At 48.4% G+C, this 26370-nt stretch overlaps 1 long non-coding RNA gene across 1 annotated transcript in view; it reads right to left on the reverse strand.

Annotated features, from left to right (window-relative positions):
• Nucleotides 1-13299: 13299 nt before the first annotated feature.
• LOC144821570 (uncharacterized) overlaps nt 13300-26370 on the reverse strand; it is a 245697-nt gene continuing 232626 nt past the window's right edge. The window contains exon 4 of the long non-coding RNA XR_013608381.1: nt 13300-14261. This is a non-coding gene — a long non-coding RNA (uncharacterized LOC144821570). The remainder of the gene's footprint in view (nt 14262-26370) is intronic.

The following is a 26370-nucleotide window of genomic DNA, read 5'->3' on the forward strand; positions in this document are numbered from 1 at the left end:
ACAATACAGAAATAGTAAGATACAGATACAGCAATAGCCTCAATTATATGCATAAAATCACTACCTTGAAGGCTCTCAGTAATAGGAACAATGCACAATAATAAATAAAATCTGAAATAGACCAAGTCAGTAATGTACAGCAAAATCAAGTGAAATTGGACAGCATTCCTAGGGGTCAGGAACATCTCTTGCTCACCCCCAAGCTCAACAGTTTATACATAGTTTTCTTGCATCGAGAAGTACAAAATCTGCAAAGTCAGCATGTCAAGATCATTCATTGTGCCTAGAAATCAGTTTTACATTTTAAAACATCACATAGTCTTATCACTAACCCACCACATTAATACTGATCTATTCCTTCTGATCTAATGTCATCCGAAGGTGTCAGAGCATACTACTGACATAAGCAGCAGTGAACCAGTGAGAAGGAATGTAATAAATGTGATACCGAGACATGCTTAGCTGAAGCAAGAGAAACACATGCTACCATGCAGTTACAACTGTAACAGCTGCATGCCAGCACACACCTGTGTGTTCAAATGTAGATGTAGCTGCTGTTTCCTATGGCGGGTTCTCTTTCCTATGGGCTTGGAGGAAACGTGCAGGTGGGTTTCACTGTTGTACCCTTCCTCAGGTGTGCCCTGGAGAGGTGATCGCATCCTCAGGAGGGCGAAGCAAGGGCGCCCAGTCCACCCCATCGTCTTTGCCTCGCAGCCAAGCCTTTCATGGTAGAGCTTAGAAGGGACAGAGCGGATGGGGAAGATCTCCTTAAGGGGAGGAGCCCAAGAGTTATCCCTTTATGCCGATGAACTGTTGCTCTATATCTGTGACGTTGAAGCCGACCTACATCCCCTCGGAGGGTTACTTTCTGAGTTTGGGTCTCTTTCTTGACTATTCATAAACCAGTCAACATCTGGTTTCTTCCTCCTGAGCCCCACAGTAAGCAGAGAGGAGACTGGATTGGGCAACAAGATGACGTGGTGAGGAGACAGTACCTTTAAATACTTCGGAGCGCAAAAATACCCCTCAGATGAAGATCTCCTAAATGCCACCATCTAGCCTCTTTGACTCCTAATAGCTTTGGTCGAACCTTACCGCTATCCGTGGTTGGAAGGATCTCTGACGAGAAGGGCGATGCTGCTGGCCTACCCACTACTCCACCAGTGGTGGCCCCCAGATGTATGGAAGGGAGTGGACACGTGACCAGATATTTTAATCTGGTGCTCTGGGAGATGGGGGACAGCCATGGGGAAGTTGAAGAGGCAGGTTGGTTGTGGGGTCCCTGACTTTGAAATATATTACAATATTACCCAAACGCAATGGATAGCGCAGTGGCTGGTTCAGATGAGCCTGAGGGAATTAGCAGAGGGGGCAATTAAAAACAAAACAGGGCTGGACTTTGCAGCCATCTTCTTTATACCAACAGGAGACAGAGAGACCTCCCAAGACTCGAATAAGGGGGTCACCAGAGTTATCTGAGGGCTTTAGGAGGTACTCACACCAGGGTCTCAAACACTCGGGTGACACCATTGCAGAGCTTCGCCACTGGTAGGAGATCACAGTTAGGGAAGCTGAGCTGGGGCTGGCTGTGTTGGGTCTGGCTGTGCTGGGTCTGGCTGTGCTGGGTCTGACTGTGCTGGGTCTGGCTGTGCTGGGTCTGGCTGTGCTGGGTCTGACTGTGCTGGGTCTGGCTGAGCTGGGTCTGACTGTGCTGGGTCTGGCTGTGCTGGGTCTGGCTGTGCTGGGTCTGGCTGTGCTGGGTCTGGCTGAGCTGGGTCTGGCTGTGCTGGGTCTGGCTGTGCTGGGTCTGGCTGTGCTGGGTCTGGCTGTGCTGGGTCTGACTGTGCTGGGTCTGGCTGTGCTGGGTCTGGCTGTGCTGGGTCTGACTGTGCTGGGTCTGGCTGTGCTGGGTCTGGCTGTGCTGGGTCTGGCTGTGCTGGGTCTGGCTGAGCTGGGTCTGGCTGTGCTGGGTCTGGCTGAGCTGGGTCTGGCTGTGCTGGGTCTGACTGTGCTGGGTCTGGCTGTGCTGGGTCTGGCTGTGCTGGGTCTGGCTGTGCTGGGTCTGACTGTGCTGGGTCTGGCTGTGCTGGGTCTGACTGTGCTGGGTCTGGCTGTGCTGGGTCTGGCTGTGCTGGGTCTGACTGTGCTGGGTCTAGCTGTGCTGGGTCTGGCTGAGCGGGGTCTGGCTGGGCTGGGTCTGGCTGAGCTGGGGCTGGCTGTGCTGGGTCTGGCTGAGCTCCTCCGGCTGGCTGTGCTGGGGCTCGCTGTGCTGGGTCTGGCTGTGCTGGGTCTGGCTGAGCTGGGGCTGGCTGAGCTGGGGCTGGCTGTGCTGGGTCTGGCTGTGCTGGGGCAGGCTGTGCTGGGTCTGGCTGTGCTGGGGTTGGCTGAGCTGGGGCTGGCTGAGCTGGGGCTGGGTCTGGCTGTGCTGGGTCTAGCTGTGCTGGGCCCAAAATGATTGGCAATATAAAGCCGAGGGCAACTCCAGAGAGTCTCGCTGCTGGTTGGGGTTGTCCCTCTGTTGAGACAAGTAGTCGCAGACCACATGTGGCAGGTGGTGGACAAACTATATGGAGAGGTTAATGGGGAGCAATCACTTCAAAACACTTGAAAATTGTGGGCCCAATTCACAAAGGTTAACTTACACTTTTGTGTAACTTTACTACTTTTCAGTATTCACAAAGGTAAGTTACTACTAGTAAGGTTGAACTTTTTTTTTTTTAAATAAAATTTTATTGAAAGGAAAATCAAAGAATCAGAGCATAGCAACGATACAGTAGCACAAGAGCATAAAATGTGTCAGTAATTCGAGCAATAAATATTCTAATCATATCTATTGAGGATTCGGCATCAGGGTCCCGCCTGAAAATCAAAGCACAATCAACATTACATAGAATTCAATGACATAGAAGGGCTCAATATACAAAAAAAACAAAAAACAAAGAGGGGACAGCCATGGTGTGTCAATTGGGGTCGTGGCGTGTGAGTCTCGACCTATCCATTGCCACGTCTATGGTAGGGGAGCTACAAATCTCTCCTCTATATGCATTCCACTTTCCCCACTTTTTATCCCATTTGTTGGGGCACCCTCTAAGTTTGTAAACGTTTTTTTCGCAAACCATAGCCCTATCCATTTCCGCCAACCATTCTACCACTAACGGACGGTCAGGAGCACCCCATTTCATCGCTATCGAACGTTTTATTAGGAGACATCCCAGAGCCAGCCAATGATGTTCTATCTCCGTCAGATCCGTCGCCCCCCAGATTTTCAGAAGGCCTCCCCTAGATGTCAGTGGGATTTGCTTCCCCAGCGCCTCCGCCATTTTGTTGGTCGCCCTGGTCCATAAGAGTTGGATAATGGGGCATTCCCACAGGGTATGATAGAAGGTACCGGTCAAGCCGCAACCCCGTAGGCATAGGTCGGTCGGGCGTCTACCAATTTTGGCCAGTAAAGGACCTGACATATATGTTCTGTGTAAGATTTTAAGTTGTATCAAACGGAAACAGTGATTAATTGCCGATTCCCGTGGGGACATCAGCGCTGTTTGCCATTCTTCATCTTCTAAGTGGTCCACCTCCCTTTCCCATTTGTCGCGCAGGGCTTGAAAGGAATCAGGCAAATTATTACAAAGCTTCCGGTAAGTACAGGAGATGGATTTCTTTAGGAGGGGTTCGGAGAGTAACCTATCCTCAAGGGGCGAAGCCTCGGGGAGGGAAGAAGGTCATGTACATTTGTGAGGATAGCATGTTTGATCTGGAGATATCGGAAAGCCTCCCCCTGTGTAAGGGAATGTTTCTGTTGTCAATCTGAGAAGGACAGGAGTGCCGCCTTATGTAGTAAGTCTCCTAACGTAGATATACCGATGGGGTCCCATTTATCAAAGCCCAAGTGAAAGCAAAGGGAGCCAAGGGCCTGAGAGGACCAGAGGGGAGTGGCTTTGGTAAATCTGTCGGACCAGCCCAGGCTCTTAGTAGCCCGGTGCCAGATGGCTGTCGTCTGGCACATTGGTCCTAGAGAACAGTTACGGGCGGGTCTACTATATAGTGCTCCTAAATATCCCTCGCGCACAGTTTGGTATCTCTCCAAATGGAATGCTGGGTTTGCGGGTGATCCATGGATCCAGGTATTAGTGGCTACTAGTTGGGACGCCCAGTAATACAGACGCATGTCGGGCAAAGCAATGCCACCGTCGTACCACCCCTTGGTGAGCTTATGGAGGACAATACGTGGAGCTTTTCCGTCCCACAGCAGTAGGCGCATTTCCCCTTCCAGTGTGTTGAAGAATGAGTCAGCAATGTGAGAAGTTGCCTGGTATATGATGCTCACTAGTTCTCGTGATCACCTTGTACCATGCCAAGCAACCCTTATGATGATTGGTTGTAAGTCAACCTTGTAGACAAGCTATCCTAGGGGTAGCATGGACTAAGCAGTCTTAGGCTAAACTCTGTAAAGGCATGTGAAGCAAGCTGTTTTACCATACACAATCCCCTTGAATACCAAATGAAAGGACACCACACAGATATATATTGAAAATATATATAGATTTATTTCTACAAATATCCCCTATACTCTTTATGAGCACAGAAGCAAATGCGTTAAAATAAAACACAGTTTAAATATACAAAAGTTGCACGAATATGGATGAGCCCTAGGGGCCACCTAAACCATATACTAAAATAGTGGTATAAGGACCACTATGGGGAAAGGAAAGAGGCCTAGGGCCTGGGGAATCACTGGAGCTGTTCGGGACTAGCAGTGATGAAGTCGGGAAAGGCCCGCGGGACTCAGGTGCAGCGCTTAAAGCGCACGCATGCACCAATGCAATGTCAATGGTGCGTAAAAGTTACAAAGTTAGTGTTTAAGGAACCTTCCGATGGACCTACAAGGATAAAACTTTAGACACAGGCACTAGAGGTGTACACCAGTGTGGGAACACCGGCGTTGCTGAGTTACCTCACCCACAGGAAGCGGGTGCACAGGTGCGAAGTAGTGTCGGGTTTCGTCACGCAGGTCGATGGTGCTTGGAGCTGAAGATGCTGCAGGTGGGTCGTCGAGGAGAGTTCCGGTGGATCCAAGAGTGGATCTGAAGAGGTGAAGACCTGAAAGCAGAGGGGACAATGTTCAAAGTCACTAGCCAGTGACTACCGTGGAACCAGGATGGAACCAGGCGATGTCGGGTGCAAACAGGTGAAGAAGTGAAGATTGTCTCTGCAGCCACGTGGACACGAAGAGGTCAAGGACATCCAGGCGTTGGTCACGAGCTGTCCCACGAAGGCTCTAGCTGTTGGCGGCGTCGGCTTCTTGATTGGAGCAAACAGGCCTTGGCTAATGCAAGCCACGCAGGAATCAATGCAAGCTTCTCATTCGGACCAGCAAGGTCAGAGCGGGTGCTCCTTTTCAGGGGAGCAAGGGCCAGTCTAAAGCAACCAGACCAGCGGTGTAAGTCATCGTTTTCGTCGCCAAGATGGCCGCTAGCCACGTGGCAAGTGGCCGGGTTGGCGCATCGAGTGGCAAAGTGCAAAAGGGCCCCACGCAGATCGTGGCGATGCTGGGGGGCTGATCTTCGGTGCAAATGCTGCTCGGTGTCGGGGCTTCTCAAACCCCAAAGCACAGCATCGAGGATGCCTCGGGTGCTGCGCAGTCAGCTTCTCAGGGGTCTTCCAAGATGTCCGGTCCCACGTCTCTCGGTGCCTCCACAGGTCTCTTCTTTTCAGGGACTGTGGATCGGGCTCTGAGATGTCTGGGAGTCTGGGTCTTGTCAGGCTCTGGGCTCGGGCTCTGGCGGGAGGCGGCGGCAAAGCAGACGTCGAGTTGCTGGTTGGTACCTGTATTCACAGGGTGGTCACTCCTTGGCCACAAGGGAGATTCTCTTCTGTCTTCTGTGCAGCAGAATGTCGAAGTCCAGTCTTCTTCTTATTTTTAAGTCGAGTTCAGGATGATCTGAAGTCTTGGGACACAGCTCCTACTCTTATTCCAATTCTAGGGGCCGGATCACCTACTAGGTCCCTCCTCTGGGTGGGACAAGGAAGGGGGGCGGTTACACCCCCTTTCCTTTGTGCAGCTTCGCGCCAAGACTGGGGCTGGAGAGCCCCAGCACCGGTTTGAACTGGCAAATGCACGGGGACACCTTGTGTGCCCCAGTCATGTCTGATTCTATTCAGCCCTGTCCTACCCAATACACAAAATCCTGTCTGGGGGGGTGCTAGCACCTCCCAAGGCAGGAAACCCTTTGTCCAAGCCGCCCTCACTGGAAGGACTCCCAGCAGCAGGAGGTCAGACTTGTGTCTGTGGTGGCAGCATCCATTTTGTGATGCTGAAGCTCTGTTTAACTTTAACCGGGGTTCAGGTTATGTACATGTCGTGTCCCTCTAGAAGGGTGGAATTCTACCCCCGTCACCAGAACTGGCGAGGGGGTAGTATTCCAATTCGTATGACACCTTACTCGACATGTTTTGATAAAGCCAAACCAAAGTTAGCAAATAACCGCGAGGATTATAATGCACTTAAGAGTATATGGTATGGCAGTATCATGGAACAGCTACAGGAAGTGGTTCCGAAAGCTGCAGACAGGCTCAGCTCATGCTAGAGCACCATCTCACATATTTCCAAGCACTCTGCCTCCAGGATTGATGAGGCCTTCCATAGGAGTGGCTGATAGGAACATATGTGTCCATTCTAGGTTAGGTACAGGCATACTATACCTAAGTAAGGGGTGATTACACCGACTTACCCCAGCTGAGTGATCAGCCAGTTGTGTCAAATATGGAGGCTAGGCCAGGGGTGGCACAATACGTGCTGCAGCCCCTGGTAGGCCTTGGAAGCACCTATGCCCTGGGTACCTGGGGTACACTGTTACAGGGGCCAATAAGGTGAACCAGTTCCAATTGTGTATGTACCTAAGGTACATGGAGTCCATTTTAAGGAGAGAGCAATTAGCCTGGAGCCCTGAATAGCAGGATCCCAGGCCAACTAAGTCAAAAACCAGCTAAACACTAGGCAAAAAGTTTGGGGGTAACCATAGTCAGATATCCACCTTCCTAAATGCAATAGGAAAGAAGGTTGAACTTTCGGTCTAAGTTTTCCTTTGTGAATACCGAAAAGTAGTAAACTTACACAAAAGTGTAAATTTACATTTGTGAATTGGGCCCTGTGTGCCTGGCGGTCTCGCTCCTCAACCCAAAACCAGCAGAACTCCAACGAGATTTACTGATCTGTTGATATTCGCTAAACCGACCATTCCAATGCACTGGAAGGCGGACGTGGCCACTCTCTTTGTGAATTGGTCAATGCAGTTATAATGTTTTCTTGGGAGGAGCCTCCCCTGCACAGAGAAGAGTCGGGGGGGGGGCTCAGCGGGCACCCTTTGGCACAGGTCTGGAGTGAGCTGATGATTTCCTTCACCCAGGGAGCCAAAATCAATGCCAGCACCTCCCAGGAAGCATGCCCAATCAATGGTCGGGTAGAGACACATATAGCCAATCAATGATAAATGTGTGTGCATACATCAGTCGGGCAGAGACATGTATAGCCAATCAATGATAAATGTGTGTGCATACATCAGTCGGGCAGAGACATATCTGCGAGTATCCGAACCATGGGTCGTCTCTCACTCCTGGTCAACAGATGTCATTCATTCGCCCTCACTCCAATGACCCTCTTGCTGGACGCAGATTGACATAGCCTGACAAGACATATACCTGCTTTGCTCTCTGTTTCCAAACTGTGGAAGCTGAAGGGGTTAGAGGTGTAACATGGGATGACCATAAGTCAGTGCACCGGGCACTTCCGCTAACTCGGCAATGAGCACGGTTGTTATGTATTTTGAATATGTGCAGGGCAGTTGGGAATTATTTGCAAATGGTGAAATTCTGAGAATGCTATAAAACAGTCAGGATGGTAAGATTAGAATGTGCGTACTTTTTAGGCATATAAATAATGTTATATGGGTGGACTGGCACAGATTGCAAACATCAGTGACTTCTTATCAATGTTTGTTGACAGGTGTGTTTTCACAGCCTTAGATTTATCCAAAAGGCACATTCCAGTTCAGTTACATCCATCATGGTGACACCTCACCTCTTGTAAAACTCAAGGAGGTTTATTCACGTTTGAGAAAATGCACGTGTCTCAGCTGTTTTCCAAAGAGAAATGCTGACGTCATTTCCTGGAGTATGAAAGGTGAATTATTTTCAAGATGATATACTGTTGGTTAATGACTGAGTGGAACAACATCTATTTTTAATGAGTTTTACAAATACTGGATAAGGTAGGTTTGACGACTGGATAGATAAATGTCAGTTTGTGTACATAGGGCCTCATTTATGAGGCCTTGCGTCAGTTTTGCGCTTCCGATGCGTCACTTTTTGTGACGCATTGGCGGCGTAAAACATGCCTCCTGTTGCGCACTATTTACAAACTGACGCATCTAAGCAGATGCGTCACTTTGTAAACCCCTGCGCTACATTATACCTGTGTCAGGTCTAATGTATGCAGAGGGGGCGTTCCCCCGCAAAAAGCCTCGTAATAGTGACGCAGTGAAATCTATGAGATTTCACTGCGTCACTTTTAGGACGCTGTTGCATCAAAATCTTGCGCCTGCCTCACAGCAGGCGTAAGACTGACGCAAGCCCTTTCACATGGGGCTTTCCCCATGTGAAAGGACGCATTGCTGGAGTTGCGTGACTTTTGTGACACATTCCAGCAATGTGTGACTTTTGCGCTTACAGATACATCAGAAATACTGACGTATCTGTAACTCCTTGCACCATGATGCGTCATAGTGTAAATATGACGCATCATTGGTCTCGCAAGGAGAGCACAGTGAAAAGTGACGCATCGCTGTTTTCACACAGCGATGCGTCACTTTTCATAAATGAGGCCCATAGTTTTGAGTTTTTAGGGCATCCTGTATTTTGAGATGGTGTGAGACCAAAAATGTAATTGTTTTAGAAAATAGAGAAAGTGTCATGCCTGGAGAGCAAGGGACAATTCTGTTTGTTCCTTAGAACAGCAGAGTATGTGAAATTTGTGAAAAAATATTCTGAAAGGACAAGAGAGATGAGTTTGTTGGTTAGGAACAGGCCGGCTTTAGCGCAGGTGGCGGCCGGTGCAACAATCTTTTTTGGCACCCCTCACCGCCCTCCTCAGATTGCCTCACTAACACTCGACAAAAGTGCCCCTCATCTCTTCATCGCCCCTCTCTCACATACATTCAATTTTTTTTAAAGCACTGGTAAAGGCTGGCTTTTACTAACCTGCTCAGCTGTCCACATGAAATACAGATCTGTTCTTTGTAGCAGGCACATTAACCCTATGTGCTACTTTACAGTGAGTCAAAGCTGCCACAGACAAAACTCTGATCCCTCGCTCTTTAGCAGGAACACCGATCAAAAGAGTTGTCTTGACATTTTTATTGCTGCCTAAAAGCTGTACACACAAGAAATGTAAATGGTAAATTATTGCTAAACAAACCCCCCCCCCCCCCTGATGTCAGTGCCCCCCTCCAGGTCAGCGCCCAGTGCGGCCGCACCAGTTGCACTGTCCTAAATCCTGCCATGGTTAGGAAGAAAGCCCTGCTTGAGAATGGTTTAGAAGAACGGTGTAACCAGGCGTTGGGTTTAACATGCAGCTAATTGTGTGGCTTGTATGTGATTTTATAGAAAAATTATTTAGTGGAATAACATTGCCACCCGCCCGGTTACTTATGAACCTCCCTTCCAGAGTATCAGCCAAACCAGCAATTAAGGCCCTCCACTGGCTTCCAATACGTCAAAGGGTCGAATTCAAGGCCCTGTGCACTGCACACAAACTGTTTAATGGTCTTGGCCCTGCTATTCTGAGAGACCTGGTTACCCCTTACATGGCCCCCAGGTCCCTTCGCTCGGATAATGAGCGTCTGGCCAACGTCCCCAGATACAGGAAGACTCGTACCGGCGGCCGACGCTTTACTGTTAAAGCATCTTCCGGGTGGAATTCACTTCCCCGCCCCCTGCGGCTGGAACCCAGTCATCTGATTTTCAGGAAAAAACTGAAAACGCTGCTATTCCCAAAATAAAGTCCCTTCCTTTTCTCCTCTGGTCTCCACAAATGTTATAGCGCGGGGATGCCTCCGGGTCACCAGGCGCTCTACAAATCGCTAAAAAAAAAAAAAAAAAAAAATACTGAGAAACCCTTTCTTCTAATCTGTTTAATGGAAATTTTCTGACTAAATAGCATTTCCCTTTTCGTAGAAATCAATTCAAAGAAGGTCTTATTGGTCATAATTGGCTTTTGAATGTTTATTTATTTTTTGTGAATGCAATTGTTGCAGGTCTTAGTTTCAGAAATATTTTTGTCTGAGATATTTATTTCAATGTTTTACTTCATGGGACATCATTTCATGTTTATATTATCTACATTGTCAGACAATTCCTTGAGATGCTTGTAATTCTCTGCCCCACAACACCCGTAAACACCATCCATCGCTGACACCTCACAAACCCTAAACAACATCAATCCCTGACCATTAACACACCTCTCCACACCTAAACTACACTCACCCATGAAGGCTAAAAGTCCTTTCTACCTCAATAACCCACCATCCCTGAACCCCAAAATCACTCACAACCCCTATCCCACCCATTCCTGAACCCTAGAATCCCTTTCAACGCCTAAACACATCCATCCCATAAAATACTTCAGCACACCCAAACTCCAGCCTTCCTTGAACTCTAAAACACCCTCACCGCCCTTAAACACCAGCCATCCATGACCCATAACAGCTCATCCCTGAACTTTAAAAACCCATTTCTACATCTAAACTCTTCCCTTCCCTGAAACTTTAAAACCCCTCATCACCCTAAACTCCACCCCATCCTGAACCCTAAAAACTCTTCAACACCCCAGCCGCTATCAATGATTGAACCTCAAAAACCCTCCCCAGCTTTAAACTCCACCCGTCCATGAACCCTAAAACCTCTCAGCACCCATACTCCACCTGTCCCTGACACTTAAAAACATCTCACACACCTAAACACCACTCATCCGTGAACCCTGAAAAGCCCTTCCCACCGCTGCACTCCACCTATCTCTGAACCCTGCAAACCCCATTCTATGCCCTAACGCCTGACCTCTAAAACCCCCCACATCACCCTAAACAGTAGTTCTAGACTCCCTCCAAATTTAACCCCTTTGGTGCTGCGGACAGGCCCCTGGGCATCCCACGTGACGGTGGGCGTGTGCCGAGGACAGCCAGGGGCCGTCCAAACCACGTCCGTGGAATTTGCGCCGCAGTCAATGGGTTAATTTAAGTTTGGTGTGAGACATAGGAGAAAGGCCAGTGCAGTCCGTCCACATTAAAAATGAGTGAATGCATGAGGACTAAAACGGTGAGGTCCAGGAGCACTGGAGAATCCTAATTAATGAAGTAAAAAGAACTTTCGATGGGCGTGGCAATAGCCCCACTTTGGGACTGAGATGTGTGAAATGCCAGCAGCTTGACATAATGTCATTCTGTTAAAGTTTAAAGCCGGATCTAAATTATTATACACTTTGTGGATCAAACTGAGATGGCCTGTCAAATATAAATATAATTCATACCGTTATTTTATAGTATTGACATTTACTACATTTAAATGTTGAATAAAATAATTAAAATATTAGATATGTATCACTTTTAGGCATAATGTATTGTAAAAAAAGTAACAGAAACATTTGTCAGTTGTACTTATTTTTTAATTTATTTATAATTCTGTCTTTGTTTTTTAAAAATACTTAAATCACATACTTTTGTATTTGTTTAAAAAATACATTAATTACATATGGAAACACAAATGTGTCAATCTCTAAACATTAATAATAACAAAGATTTATAATAAAATGTTGTTGAATCTCACCATTAATTCCAAGATGGTGAAGAAGGTCACCCTCTCAGGACACGTCAGTCCACCTATACTGCCCCGGGCCCTTCAGTGTTGCTAATGTCACTAAGGTGGCAGGCAACCCTCTCCCACTGTTGCTGACGTTCACTTAGGGTGTATTTCTGACCAACTCTTCCCCTTGTCCCTGAAATGGTTGATGGCTATGAAGGGAGAAAACCCCAAGTGGTTGAGATGGTCTATTTCTTTGCAAGTGTTAGTCTTTGTGGTGGAGCAGAGAGCCGGATTGAGCCATGGGGATGCTGAATGTATTCCTGCCTGTTTTACCGATCTGACTAACCAACCTCTCCAGCACAATCCATTTTATTTAGCAGACATATTGCGCATGTCTCAGGCTCAGGCAGCAGAGTATATTTGATCAAAATTGTTTGTAAGAGCCCACATCAGTGCATCCCTGAGACCAATGAGAAGCCATACAGAGCAGCAGGGCAGGATCTCCAGCATTGCCCAAGCTTCTTACAGGGCTGTAGGTCCAGTAATAGCTGGAAACTGGGGGAGCAATTGAGATGGGTCTTCCTCTATTGAAACGTGGCCTTGCTGCTTTGACTGGCTCCTTGTTGAGAATCACGGCTGGCTGGTTCCAAGGTACAGCTCTAGATTCCTGCACCGCTCCCTCGTTGGGGCCTCCTAGTTGCCAGCAAAGGAAGCAAGGTAAGTAAACAAAATGTTGTTTGTCTGTGCATGTATGAGGTTGTGAGCGATTGAGTGACGGTGTGTGTGTTTGCGAGTGTGAAAGAGAGTGAAAGTGAGTGGGAATCTGAGTTTGAAAGGGTGTATGTGTAAGAGTAAGTGAGTGTGCAGGACTGAGTTAAAGAGTGTGTGTGATAGAAAGAGAGAGTGATTGAAGATTGTGAGAGGGTGTTTCAGTGAGTCAGGGGTGCAGGCATCAATAGTGCAGCAGGGTCAATTGCACCAGGCCTCAGAGTCAGTAAGTGTTAAAGGGTGAGTGTGTATTGAAGTGAGAAAGAGAACGAGTGAGTATGAGTACCTTTGTGTGAGAGTGGGAGTGAGTATCTGTGAGAATGAGTAAGTGAACAAATGTGAGTTAGAGTGAGTGATGGGGAAGAGAGAAATGTGAGAGGAAGTGAGTATGTGAGAGAGAGCATAAGTGTGTGTTTGTCTGCATGTTTTATGATTGTGCATTGACATCATGAAAGCAAGGTGTGTAGGGAGACGATCCCAGAGGGTACATCGTAAAATTGCTTCGGTCAGCCTTTCCATCACAGACGACCTGTGTAGGAACTGGGGTCACCAGTTCCCCAGGGGGTAGCTTGGCACGACCCAGGAGGCACCCGAAAGATTAGGTGTAAAGTGACCATACAGCACACACATCCACTGAGACAATGAAACACACACAATGACTGAGACCACACCAGTAAGTTTGATTCAAATCAATAAATGTTATCTAGTTCAAGGTCATGTCTGGTAATTCATTTAGAGCAATCAATAATCACAGTAGCAGTAACTCATTAAGGCAGTTCTTCAGGAGAGTAAAGTAAGCAATTCAATCATCAATCTACATGTTTCAATAACCATTTCATTAGGCACTTAAATGTTTCGTGACTCAGCATTACTCATTTGATTAGAGGGGTAAACGCTTCAATGGAGTAACTAGAGGCATTCAGGAGCCGCTTCCTTAAGCAGGAGTGTACAGCCTTTCATTAAAGCTCAGGCAACATGTCAATATGCCAAACCCAACATTTCATTAGGTAAAATAAATCAGTTCATTAGATATGCATCAACATTTCATTAACCAAGAGTAAACATCTCATTAGGTAAGCGTAAACCTTTCCTTACTCAGGAATAAACAGGGCCTTACTCTCATGAAGCTGGTGTCTGTGGCCCATAGGAGGAACATTAACAGACCCCTAGCCAGGGGTTAACTCTTAGAGCCCAACTGTCACTAATGGGCTTGGTCCATGTTCTGGCCCAGCTTGGGGGCCTCCTGTGAGTAACTAGGGCCAACGGGGCCCAACAACAGGGTTCCCCAGGGGAGGGGGGAACTCTGGGCCTCCTGTGGCCTTCCGCCCTCCTCCCCAGGGGTTTACCTTATCTTTTCGGGCCTTCCCGGCCTCTTGAGGAGGTTGGCGGCTGGTCGATTCCAGGACCTCAGGGGGCCCGTGCTGGCAGGTTGGGGCTCTCGGGCTCCTCCTGAGCCCTTATGCAGGTCTTCTTCCTGGTCCCGGGCCGGGGACCGATCAGCGGGCTTCAGTGGAGGGCGTGCCCGCGGCCGCCAATGGCAGCGCGGCCTGCGGGGTGTCTCAGCCTTCCACCTGGTGCCGGCAGCCAAACAGAGCAGAGGATTGGACTACACTGCTTTAAATCAAGTGCAACAATGAACCTTCTTCCTTAAAGACAAAAACAAAAAGACTTAATTCCGTACAAGTTGTGACCCTGCTCTGTGTTCTAGACAGCACCACTGCTAAATTGACAATTGAATATAAGATACATGTGACCATGGCACAAGAAGCACCGACTGCCAGTTTCAAAATTTTGGTGCAACAATGTGGTCAAACCAGAATGAATTTTGTTGACAATTGAAATGCTAGAAATTTAAAAATATAATGACCTTCAAGTAGTGTGAATATGCATAGCAGATACACAATTGTAGCACAATTTGGGATGCATGGTTCACCTTTGGCCATTCACGAGCACATCCTTCCTCACCACTCCAAAGTGGCGGCACCCTTCCCTATGTCCATAGTGGCCGCCATTTTGACTTTGTACCTGCAGTCCGCCCTTCGGTTTCTATGAAACCTAGTCACATGCCCAAACCCTTTCCATCCACTCGCTAACAGGCGCTGGAAACAGAAGGAGAGACCATTGCGTCGCCTTCCCCTGTACTGCGGTCCCAGTACCTTCAGGTGAGCCTAAATCCTTGACAGGCTGTTCCCTGACTCGCTAGGCCACTCACAGCCACAGCCTTAGTCCTAATTTTTCTTCCCCTTCTCCCCAGGGACCCTCCCGATCGCGGGATCAGTACCCTTGTGGTACTTGAACACGGATCTTCATTACGATTGTGGCTTTTAACTCAATAGGCTTCCCACTGCGGACCCCTATTACTTAATTCGGATCGTCTGAAGCGGTTAATTCACAAGTACGGCTGTACTTTGAAACCAAGCCCTCAGGTATGCTCACATATATTGCCAGCCTCGTTATGGGCCAGGGACCAATTGCGCCTAGCTATATCACTTAGATCTATTTCCCAATAGGTCTTCTCATCTGAAACGAGCTGTACGACCACCAGACCAATTAGCTACCTCTTTCAGCAGTCCCCCACCTCCCAGGGTTAGTAATTCAATTAAAATTGTTTCCAATACTGTCCGTTTAATTGCACACCTTCACGTGTGGTACTTGAGCATGGAGAGCTTTTCACTTCACATTGTCACCGCGCCGACTTAGTGTACAATTTTAACTACCTTTGATTTCACTGAGAAATCTCCACCTTCTCATAATATCACGCTCCTTATCGAATATGACTCGCTACTTAGGTTCTAATATACAGTCATCATTTTTCACTGCGGCGCATGGTTGATCCTTTGCCACCCTGTAAGACCTCCTCACTTCAAAAGGCTCACCGATCTGAACTAAGCATGACTGTCTGCACATGGAAGAGTGCACTTGCGATATATACGTGCTGCCTAATGTATTTTATTCTTTTGCTTCAGGAAATGTCCTCATGTTTGCTTTTCGTTTTTCCTTTTCCTCCACTTGATCCAACAGGTTGGAACCAAACCGGGCAATTAAATACGATTGGTCCTGATGATGATCCCAGGTTTATTAGGAGCCAGGGGATCGAAACGTCGACTTTAAAATACAGTCCTACATGAGTAACCATTGTGTATATCCATTTGTAGCAACTGTAATTGTGAGCTTGCTGGCATCTGTAACTACGTGCAAGCTACAAAATTGGCTCCCTTGCTTTTGCCTGTTATTCTTCTCTCAACTCTCACTACCTTCCCTACCTTTTCTGTTTTCTTTTTGGATGATAGGTACAGGATTGTGCCCTATCACTTGTCTGTATATATACTGTGGTTCTGATCACCTTACCAATTGTTTAAATAAATATCCTATGCCCGGCTGGGTATATGGATTAAATTTATAGAACTGACTTCAGTCTGTAATACCATCGTGTGAAGCCATTTTTCTCTCACTACTAGGACATTTGTTCTTTATAGTAAGTGGCAGCCAAGGCGGGGGCGCGGCCAATGACGCGGCCGGGCGCCCCCGTCACGTGATGAGGGAGGTGGTGGCGTCGGGCCTATCACGGCTACTTGAAGCGCGCGGTGGATTCCCCCAAGGCTCCAGGGCCGCCGCCGCGCCTTTGCACACTCGGGCCGGGCTGCGGCAGTGACTGGGGGCCTCAACTTTCTTCTGGGCCGGGCACGGCCCACGGCAAGGCGGCGGCAGCCCTCTCCTGGCGTAGGGGGGCCTCTGGGGGCAGATGACGGCAGTGTCGGCGCTCCTCAGGGCAGCGCCAGTGAGTCTCCGGGCTGCGGCGGTGAGTGGGGGCTAGTCAGCACCTCAAGGGAGGTAGCGCTGCGGGGCACAGGCACAGTGCTAGATGGCGCACCAGCAGGTCGGGGGATCACAGCGCTTGAGGCAGTCAGCACGAACAGCGCTTCGTGGGCAGCTATGGTATCTGAAGTCACAGCGCTTCTCAGGGGTGCTCAGTAGGAGAGCGCTGGATAGGTAGGGGAAAGCGGTACAAAAGGGGGTGGTGATGGACGGAGCATCTGAACCAATCAAACACTCACACCCAGTCAAAAGATCTGGGTTTAATCCATCACCGTTCTTTAGCCCACTCTGCCACCCCAGTTCAGACATGGCCATATGCAAATCAGTCTGACCCTGTGCCTCATGGGAACAGTCCAGCCCGAACTGCCAAGCCACGCCTTCCCTGGACCGGAAACAAGCTTCCTAGGACCGGTTTCTGGCATTCCAGCCGTCTTCAGCCAGGCTTGCTTGAATCCAGTGGCAAAGTGAGCAAGGGACTCACGTCTGAGCATACCCTGCCGACTGATGGCGAACAAAGCGGTACAAAAGGGGGTGGTGATGGACGGAGCATCTGAACCAATCAAACACTCACACCCAGTCAAAAGATCTGGGTTTAATCCATCACCGTTCTTTAGCCCACTCTGCCACCCCAGTTCAGACATGGCCATATGCAAATCAGTCTGACCCTGTGCCTCATGGGAACAGTCCAGCCCGAACTGCCAATCCATGCCTTCCCTGGACCGGAAACAAGCTTCCTAGGACCGGTTTCTGGCATTCCAGCCGTCTTCAGCCAGGCTTGCTTGAATCCAGTAGCAAAGTGAGCAAGGGACTCACGTCTGAGCATACCCTGACAACTTATGGCGAACAAAACGGTACAAAAGGGGGTGGTGATGGACGGAGCATCTGAACCAATCAAACACTCACACCCAGTCAAAAGATCTGGGTTGAATCCATCACCGTTCTTTAGCCCACTCTGCCACCCCAGTTCAGACATGGCCATATGCAAATCAGTCTGACCCTGTGACTCATGGGAACAGTCCAGCCCGAACTGCCAAGCCATGCCTTCCCTGGACCGGAAACAAGCTTCCTAGGACCGGTTTCTGGCATTCCAGCCGTCTTCAGCCAGGCTTGCTTGAATCCAGTGGCAAAGTGAGCAAGGGACTCACATCTGAGCATACCCTGCCAACTTATGGCGAACAAAGCGGTACAAAAGGGGGTGGTGATGGACGGAGCATCTGAACCAATCAAACACTCACACCCAGTCAAAAGATCTGGGTTTAGTCCATCACCGTTCTTTAGCCCACTCTGCCACCCCAGTTCAGACATGGCCATATGCAAATCAGTCTGACCCTGTGCCTCATGGGAACAGTCCAGCCCGAACTGCCAAGCCATGCCTTCCCTGGACCGGAAACAAGCTTCCGAGGACCGGTTTCTGGCATTTCAGCCGTCTTCAGCCCGGCTTGCTTGAATCCAGTGGCAAAGTGAGCAAGGGACTCACGTCTGAGCATATCCTGCCAACTTATGGCGAACAAAGTGGTACAAAAGGGGGTGGTGATGGTTGGCAGGGTATGCTCAGACGTGAGTCCCTTGCTCACTTTGCCACTGGATTCAAGCAAGCCTGGCTGAAGACGGCTGGAATGCCAGAAACGGCTGGAATGCCAGAAACCGATCCTAGGAAGCTTGTTTCCGGTCCAGGGAAGGCATGGCTTGGCAGTTCGGGCTGGACTGTACAGCCTTTCATTTAAGCTCAGACAACATGTCAATATGCCAAACCCAACATTTCATTAGATAAAATAAATCAGTTCATTAGATATGCATCAATATTTCAATAACCAAGAGTAAACATCTCATTAGGTAAGCGTAAACCTTTCCTTACTTTCCTTACATGATGCTGGTTTCTGTGGCCCATAGGAGGAACATTAACAGACCCCTAGCCAGGGGTTAACTCTTAGAGCCCAACTGTCACTAATGGGCTCGGTCCATGTTCTGGCCCAGCTTGGGGGCCTCCTGCGAGTAATTAGGGCCAACGGGGCCCAACAACAGGGTTCCCCAGGGGAGGGAAGAACTCTGAGCCTCCTGCGGCCTTCCCCCCTCCTCTCCGGGGGTTTACCTTATCTCTTGAGGCCTTCCCGGCCTCTTGCGGAGGTTGGCGGCTGGTTGGGGGGGCTCTGGCCCTCTGGTAGGCCCCATGCGACCTTCCGGTCGATTCCAGGCACTCCGGGGGCCCGGGCTGGCAGGTGCGGGCTCTCGGGCTCCTCCTGAGCCCTTATGCAGGTCTCCTTCCTGGTCCCGGGCCGGGGACCGATCAGCGGGCTTCACGGGGGGGCACGCCCGTGGCCGCCAATGGCAGCGCGGCCTGCGGGGCGTCCCAGCCTTCCTCCCGGTGCCGGCAGCTAAGGCGGGGGCGCCTCCATCATATGATGAGGGAGGTGGTGGCGTTGTGCCTATCACGGCTTACTTGAAGCACGCAGCGGCTTCCCCCAAGGCTCTGGGGCCGCCGGGGTGCATCCGCACACTCGGGCCGGGCTGCGGCAGTGACTGGGGGCCCTGGCGCATCGGAGGACAGCGCCTCGCCTTAACTTTCTTCTGGGCCGGGCACGGCCCACGGCAACACGGCGCTGGCCCTCTCCTGGCGTAGGGGGGCAGATGACGGCAGTGTTGGCGCTCCTCAGGGCAGCGCCAGTGAGTCTCCGGGCTGCGGCGGTGAGTGGGGGCTAGTCAGCGCCTCAAGGGAGGTAGCGCTGCAGGGCACAGGCACAGCGCTAGACGGCGCACCAGCAGGTCGGGGGATCACAGCGCTTGAGGCAGTCAGCACGAACAGCGCTTCGTGGGCAGCTATGGTATCTGGAGTCAAAGCGCTTCTCAGGGAGGCTCAGTAGGAGAGCGCTGGATAGGTAGGGGAGGCAGCTTCGCAGCCCCAGCAGTTCAGTAGGGGGAAATGAGGTAGCACAGCGCAGGGGCATAGGGGGCGACCCAGGGGGCAGAGATGCACAGCCCAGTACCTGGTTGATCCCCAGTAGTCCTGGTGAGCGCAGGGGGGGTTTCTTCTTGGCGTTTGGTGGTTCAGGCACCCTTTGTGGAAGCAGGTTCTTGGTTTCTTGAAGGGGGGGTTGAGTGTAAGGCTGCTGACAGGATTCCTCAGCAGGTCACTGCAGATGGTCCCTGAGTTCCCCTCCCGCCGGGCCAGATCAGTGGGCTAGTTCAGTGTTCCTCACACAGCTTGGTGGGCAGCGCCTAAACCCTGTCACCCCAAGTGGCATAGGTTCCTGACTAGGCCCTACCGCCTAAGTATCCTGCGTAGGTTCCCCCAGGTCAGTGATGCCCCAACTGACTAAAAAGTTTCCCTCCTTTCTTTATATAGGCCCAGGTCAGGTGACCACCCTCTAAGGCCGCAAAAGCAGACCCCCCCCCCCTATTCTGGAAGGTTCCAGGAGCTTCCCCACTCTAACTATGGGCAGGCAAGACAGGCTGGTATTGCAACAATGTTTGGGGTCCCAGCCAGCTCCTGGCAACTAGAGTGCTACTCAAAAAGACCACGCTGCAGTAGCAGTGACCTATGGCAGCCATGTTTGAATTAGAGAGCACCTGCACCTTAGCAATGGTTAGCAATGGGAAGGTGCTCGGAGACCTACGGCCAACGAAAAAGAGGGTGGGTAAAATGAGGCAAGGGCGAACAAAATAGGGAAAGACCACCCTAGGGCTGACAGGTCTCACAACCTGGAATTGGGATCAGGAGATCCAAAGGGCGCACCGCTTTCCGTTTAACTTGAAGCAAAAACGAGACGGCAGCAACTTTGTAAACGATAAACCTAGAGCTTTTTTGGGTTATTTTGGGAATTTTCCTTTTAATACAATTAATATATGACCAGGCCAGGCCTAATTCCCAGAAGGAGGCAGATGGAGTCAAGTTTTTTGCCAAACCAGTCTTTAGCCACGCAACAGTCGAACGACGATGGCGACTGCGACAAATGATCACTCCCCTACAACAACAAGGTGCTCAAGTTTTCCTGATGAACCCTGCAAGGCTGAAAGTGATTTTTTAAAGGATCAACCTGCGTTTTCTTATCCGAGATTAAAGCAGGAGAGTACTTAAAAGAGATTGTGGGGAGTAAAAGTAATGAAGCCGTAAGCTTACGACGCCGGGATGAACTCCCCAAAAGATCCAGCTTTAACATGCTATGGGGATTGGTGCTCTTTATCAATGTAAAGGGGGAAAAATCTAATTTTGCCGTTTACTTTTCTATTTTCCACATACGTAACTATTTGCATTTTTTGTCCTATCTCACGCGGGTATTTTCCTTCCTGCCCTCACATGTGTTCTTCCCTCTCTGTTTTCCTCTCTGCCCTCACATGTGCCCTTCCCTCTGTATTTTTCTCTCTGCATCATATGTGCTCTTCCCTCTGTATGTTTCTCTCTGCCTCACATGTGCTCTTCCCTCTATGTTTTCCTCTCTGCCCTCACATGTGTTGTTCCCTCTCTGTTTTCCTTCCTGGCCTCACATGTGTTCTTCCCTCTGTATTTTCCTCTCTGCCCTCACATGTGCTCTTCCCTCCATGCTTTCCTCTCTGTCCTCACATGTGCTCTTCCCTCTGTATGTTTCTCTCTGCCTCACATGTGCTCTTCATTCTAAGTTTTTCTCTCTGCCCTCACATGTGCTCTTCCCTCTGCATGTTACTCTCTGGGCTCATATGTTCTCTTGCCGCTGTATCTTTCTGTCTGCTCTCTCCTGTCTTTGCCTGGTTTCTCCTATTTAGCATGCACTGAACACTTTTCCCTGAGTGCTGCATACACAAACACCTTCCTTTATTTTGGTCCAGTTAGTCACCCTATTTGCATGTTTTCATGATATGTCACTTAGGTTCCTGTGTTTGGGGTTTTGTTCTGGAGTGAGAGTTTCATTCCGTATTTCCACCACCTACTTCTCATTCACCTTCCCTCCGGCTCTGTCTCTCATCTTCTCTACACTTTCTTTCTCGATCATACTGATTCCTTTCTCCCCTCCCCACTCTCCCTTATTTCTGCAGTTTCTCTTTTTCTCCCTCTTTCGTTAGTGCCCCATACTTTCTTCCTACTTTGTCATTTCATCTCCTTCTCTCAGTCTCATTAATCTTTTTTCCTCTCACTTTCGTCTGAGTTTAGTTCTGCTCACTCTTGCTTCCTTGGCGTGAGCCTTCGGTTTCCAGGAGTTGCCAGAGCTTTGCAGCTTCCTTCATAGCAGGAGTACCTTTGACCTTTGAGCCCAGGTCTCTGCTGATGTCACGGGTTCTCACACGTTTTCCGATGCCTTTTCTGCCATGTCTGTTTTTTCTTCAACAAGGATGGACGTCTCTCTTTTACCCTCCACTGTTCTCTCTCTCTGCTTTTCTCTCTTCCTCTTGTTTACAGAGGGGGCCAAATTTATGGTGGTGATTTTCATGTTTTTCGCTGGAAAGGAGTCCCAAAGTATCGCTTTGCACCATCATGTGCTACTTTGCATCAAGGGGGGCGTCCCATGGGTGGTAGATGGACGTTTCCATCCAGCCACAGTTTTTGAGGCAAATCCATAGCTACTTAAAAAAAAGTCGATCTTTTTAGCATTAAAAAACAATTGGGGCATATTACCAACGATTAGCGATATTTATCGCTAACGAGGCTTAGCAACGAATTTTTTAACGCTAAGCATCGCCGGAAATTATCGCAGAGATAACTTGCTATTAGCAAGGTTTATCTCAGAAGTGATAAAAATCCTCGCGCTAACTGCCAAATGAGAGATTATCGCTGGAAAACCAACGATAATCTCTCGAAGTTTGGCGTTAGCTTGATGATAGGGGCTCACAAACTTAGCCATGATATCCACCTTCCATAGGATATCATGGCTAAGTCAGGAAAATACAAGGTGTAAAAAAAAGAAGTGCTAACCGCGGTTAGCGCTGCTTTTTTTATCACTAACAGGGTTAGCGAAATCCTTGATAATAGGAGAAATGTCGCTTAACATTTCTCCTATTATTTTTCTCTGGAACGCCCCCCTTGCATCTCATTAGAGATGCAAGGGGAAGCGTAGAGAAAAAGGGTACGAACATGCGAATTTGCATGTTAGCACCCTGTTGCTGATAGGGAGATAATTTTATCTCCGCTTTCTTGGTTTTAAAGCCAAAAAAGCGGAGATAAATCCCTTGATAATATGCCCCAATGACACCTGCTCAACGCAGTTATAACGTGTGAGAAAAGATTTCTTTCTCAAAAATGTTTTAAGTTAGCACGTGTGCTGTAATGGTCAGCACAGATACAACGTTAGAAAACGTTCACACTATGCCTAAGCATAGTATTTTGTCCTAGAAGCCTACCCTTACAGTACAGAACCTAACCTCGGCGTGGTGCAAGGGGGTGTGTACTGGTGCAAGGGAGTTTACATTCCACCAGTGCATGGAGAGAGAAAAACAGCGCGACATCTTAGTTGATATTACGCAGTTCAGCCCCCTCCCTTTCACGCAACTCAGTGCAACAACCGAGGGGCATATTACCAAGGGTGGCGATATTGAATTATCGCCCTTTAAGCGACGATAATTCTATCGCTCTATTACCAAGCTGTCGCTAACAGCAGTTAGTGACAGCTTGTAGGCGATAGCGAGCGGTTTGGGGCCCGCTTTGCATGTAAGCGATATTCATCGCTAATGACATGCAAAGGGGGTGTACCCAACCGGTTAGCGACTGGAAGCAGTCACTAACCTCGCTATCGCCTGTTACCAAGAAAGGAGAAGCGATGGAAATATTCACGCTAAGCGCGAATATCGCCAAACGCTAACGCCTGCAAATACCAGTTCTTAGCCATGTTATCCAATGGGAGGTGGATAACATGGCTAACAGCATTTGCACGCTAATGCGTGAACACGGCTGGTTTCCAGAGATATTCACGCTAACGCCTGCAATATTATCGCTTTTGAGATAAACGTTGGTAATAGGACGTTATCTCAGAGATAATATTGGGCGAAGCGCGGCGTTAAAAAACTAACGCTAAGCTCAGTTAGCGATAAATATCGCTAACTGTTGGTAATATGCCCCCTTGTTTGCGGTGCTGTGTTGCGTGAATTCTTTGTACGTTTGCCCCAATTCTTTGTAAATTTGCACCAACATCTGTTATTTTTCTCTTGCTCTTCTTTTGACCCTTCACATCTTTTTATTTTCCCATTTTTCACCTCCATCTCTTGCTTTTTTTTATATACTCTTTCTCTTCCTCCTAGTGCTTTGACAAGCTGTGTCTCTTCGTCTCTCTTGGAGGCAGATTTACTAAACTGTCCCCAACACAGCAGCCAAAGGTTCAGCGCTGCGTTGTGTGACAGGGAGCAGGACAGCTCCATAGCTAGAGATATGGCTCTCTCCTCCCCTCTCCCTAGCGCTGCGGCAGAATGTTGCTTCTGTGCGCCACGCACACACCTTTGCACCACTGTGCAAGGACGTGTGCGAGAGTCTAGCATAGGTTTTGTACTGTAAGGGTCACTTCCAGTCTAAAATACTATGCATGGACAACTTCTAAAACTTTTCTTTGTATATTTGCTGTACAGTCCAGCACACGTGCAAAGTTGGAAAAGAAAGGAGAAAAGAAAACATTTCTCTTTCTAACGCCTTCCTTCAAAAGGTGTTATTTTTTGATGCATAACCCGCTCTCACATTTCTGGTAGATAGATTTGGGAAACAACCTTTACAACACAACTTTTACAACGCACTACCATTACAACAAAACTTTTACAACGCAACATCCATTACAACACATGCCATTACAACGCATGACACTACAACGCACACCACTACAACGCATGTCATTACAACGCAATCATTACAACACATACCATTACAACGCATAACATTACCATCCAACACTTACCCTACTGTTGCACCCCCTGGAGTTAGAATAGTAATTTTTACCCCTACACTATCCAATACCAAACATGCAATGTAATGTTATGCGTTGTAGTGGTATGCGTTGTAAAGGTATTATGCGTTGTAATGGAATACAATAATGGTTGTAAATGTAGTTTTTAAAATTTCGTTTTAATGGCATGCGTTGTAATGGAATGCGTTGTAATGGATGTTACGTTGTAAAAAATGTGTTGTAAAGGTATGCGTTGTAAAAGTGTGCGTTGTAACGTCATACATCCATAGATTTGGGTGTCAAAAAGGGTGGGTGATTGCAGGGAATGCCCACGTAGCGCCCCCTTGACACTAAGTATTGCAAAGCAGCGGTTGAGCTACTTTGCGTTACTCTGAGTCAATTTCCAGCACAAAACAAGTTTTGCACTGGAAAGAAAATCATTAAAAAAACCTAAGACCCTCATTTACTACAATTTACTGCACAGCAATTTGCTGAGTTGCCCTGCGTCAAAAGAAAAGGGCAGGAATGCACAGAATGCCACTGCAGCGGCTCACAAATGGCTGCCTAGCGCCAACGCGGGTATCTTTGCACCATGTGCAAGGGTGCCTGCCTCGAAACCAGGTTGTTTCTGTGGAGGAAGGGACACCTTCCTTCACAAAATCAACCCTAATGCCCCCCCCTGGGGAGGCGCAGGCTTTCGACACATTCCCAGATTCAAGCTTTGTTGAATCTGTGAATGTGCGGAATGCCACAAGCGGTCCATGGGTAAACCCCCCGCAACGCCCATGGCACTCCTCCCGAGGCACTGTGAGGAAACGCAGCGACTTGCGCTGCGTTGCCTCACACCATAAATACGAGGCCATGAAAAGCCACACAGGGTGCCTTTCCATGCCATTGTAGATATGGGTAGGCCCAGTGCGGCACCGGAATGTTAAGAAAAGTGGCGCACCAGCGAAGGGAGGGGCTTGTAAATAAGCCCAATTGTGTGCTGGTCAGAAAAGTGAGGACAATCCAGAAAAATCTTTTAGTAAATCACCCCCTTGGATAGGGTCGACCGAGTCAAGCTTTGGTACAAACTCCAAAAAATGGGAATCCCACAAAACCTTCTCCATTTAATAACATTACTTTATTCGGGTACATGGTACCAAGTCCAAATGGGGAGGGAGAAGGGCCTTACCTCCCCAATATCAACCCCAAATGGCCTGCGTCAAGGGTGTCTCTTAGCCCCCTTATTGTTTTCTTTATACTTGAGTGACCTACCAGAAAATCTTAACCATGTCAACAACTTTCCGCCGAAGATTGCTTCTACTAAAATCCATTGTTTGATGTATGCTGACGATGTAGTAATCCTCGACTTGACCCCATTTGGCCTCCAAAGAAATCTGTTGGCACTTACCAGATACACCGAACAAAATTACTTAATTCCAAATGTTACCAAAACAAAAATTTTACCATTTACAAGAAAGAAGACCTATTACAAATACAACTAGTTATTAGGGGGAAAACCATTGGAAATTGTCAAAGACTACATATATCTTGGGAGAACTTTCACTCAGTCTTTGTACAATCAGCCTCACCTCCAAAAGATGGGTCGAAACGCAGATATCCACTCAGGGACTCTTCAAAGACTTTATTCTTCCACTGGTCAAAGGCACTTCTCTTCCTTGCTCCAGGTATACAGAACAAAAATCACAGCCGTTTTGTCTTACGCTATAGAACATATACCAATAACAGAATGGAAGCAAATTGACATCAAAGAAGGGAAAATCCTGCGGAAACTAACCAGGATGTCGCAAGCAGTCCCGGTTCAAGCTCTGAGGTTAGAACTATCGTTAGTTAGTTCCTACACCAGAGGGATCTCAAACATAATTAGATGGGCGTACAACCTGGTTCATACAGATCAAGGATCTCTAAGAGCACTGTTAAAAATAGTGTCACTCGAGCCAGAATCTCCGAAGTACGTTTTTTGTAAAAACCGAAGCATTGCTTTTAAATTGACATCAGTTTCCCTAGAAATGTTAAAATCTTGGTCACCAGCCCAACTGAAACTTTGCTAGAAGCACCTGACCCCAAGGATAAGCATGGAATTGCACATTCAACACTGCTCCAGGCT

Source organism: Lissotriton helveticus, chromosome 2_2 (genome assembly GCF_964261635.1).
Source record: "Lissotriton helveticus chromosome 2_2, aLisHel1.1, whole genome shotgun sequence".
NCBI classification, from domain to species: domain Eukaryota; kingdom Metazoa; phylum Chordata; class Amphibia; order Caudata; family Salamandridae; genus Lissotriton; species Lissotriton helveticus.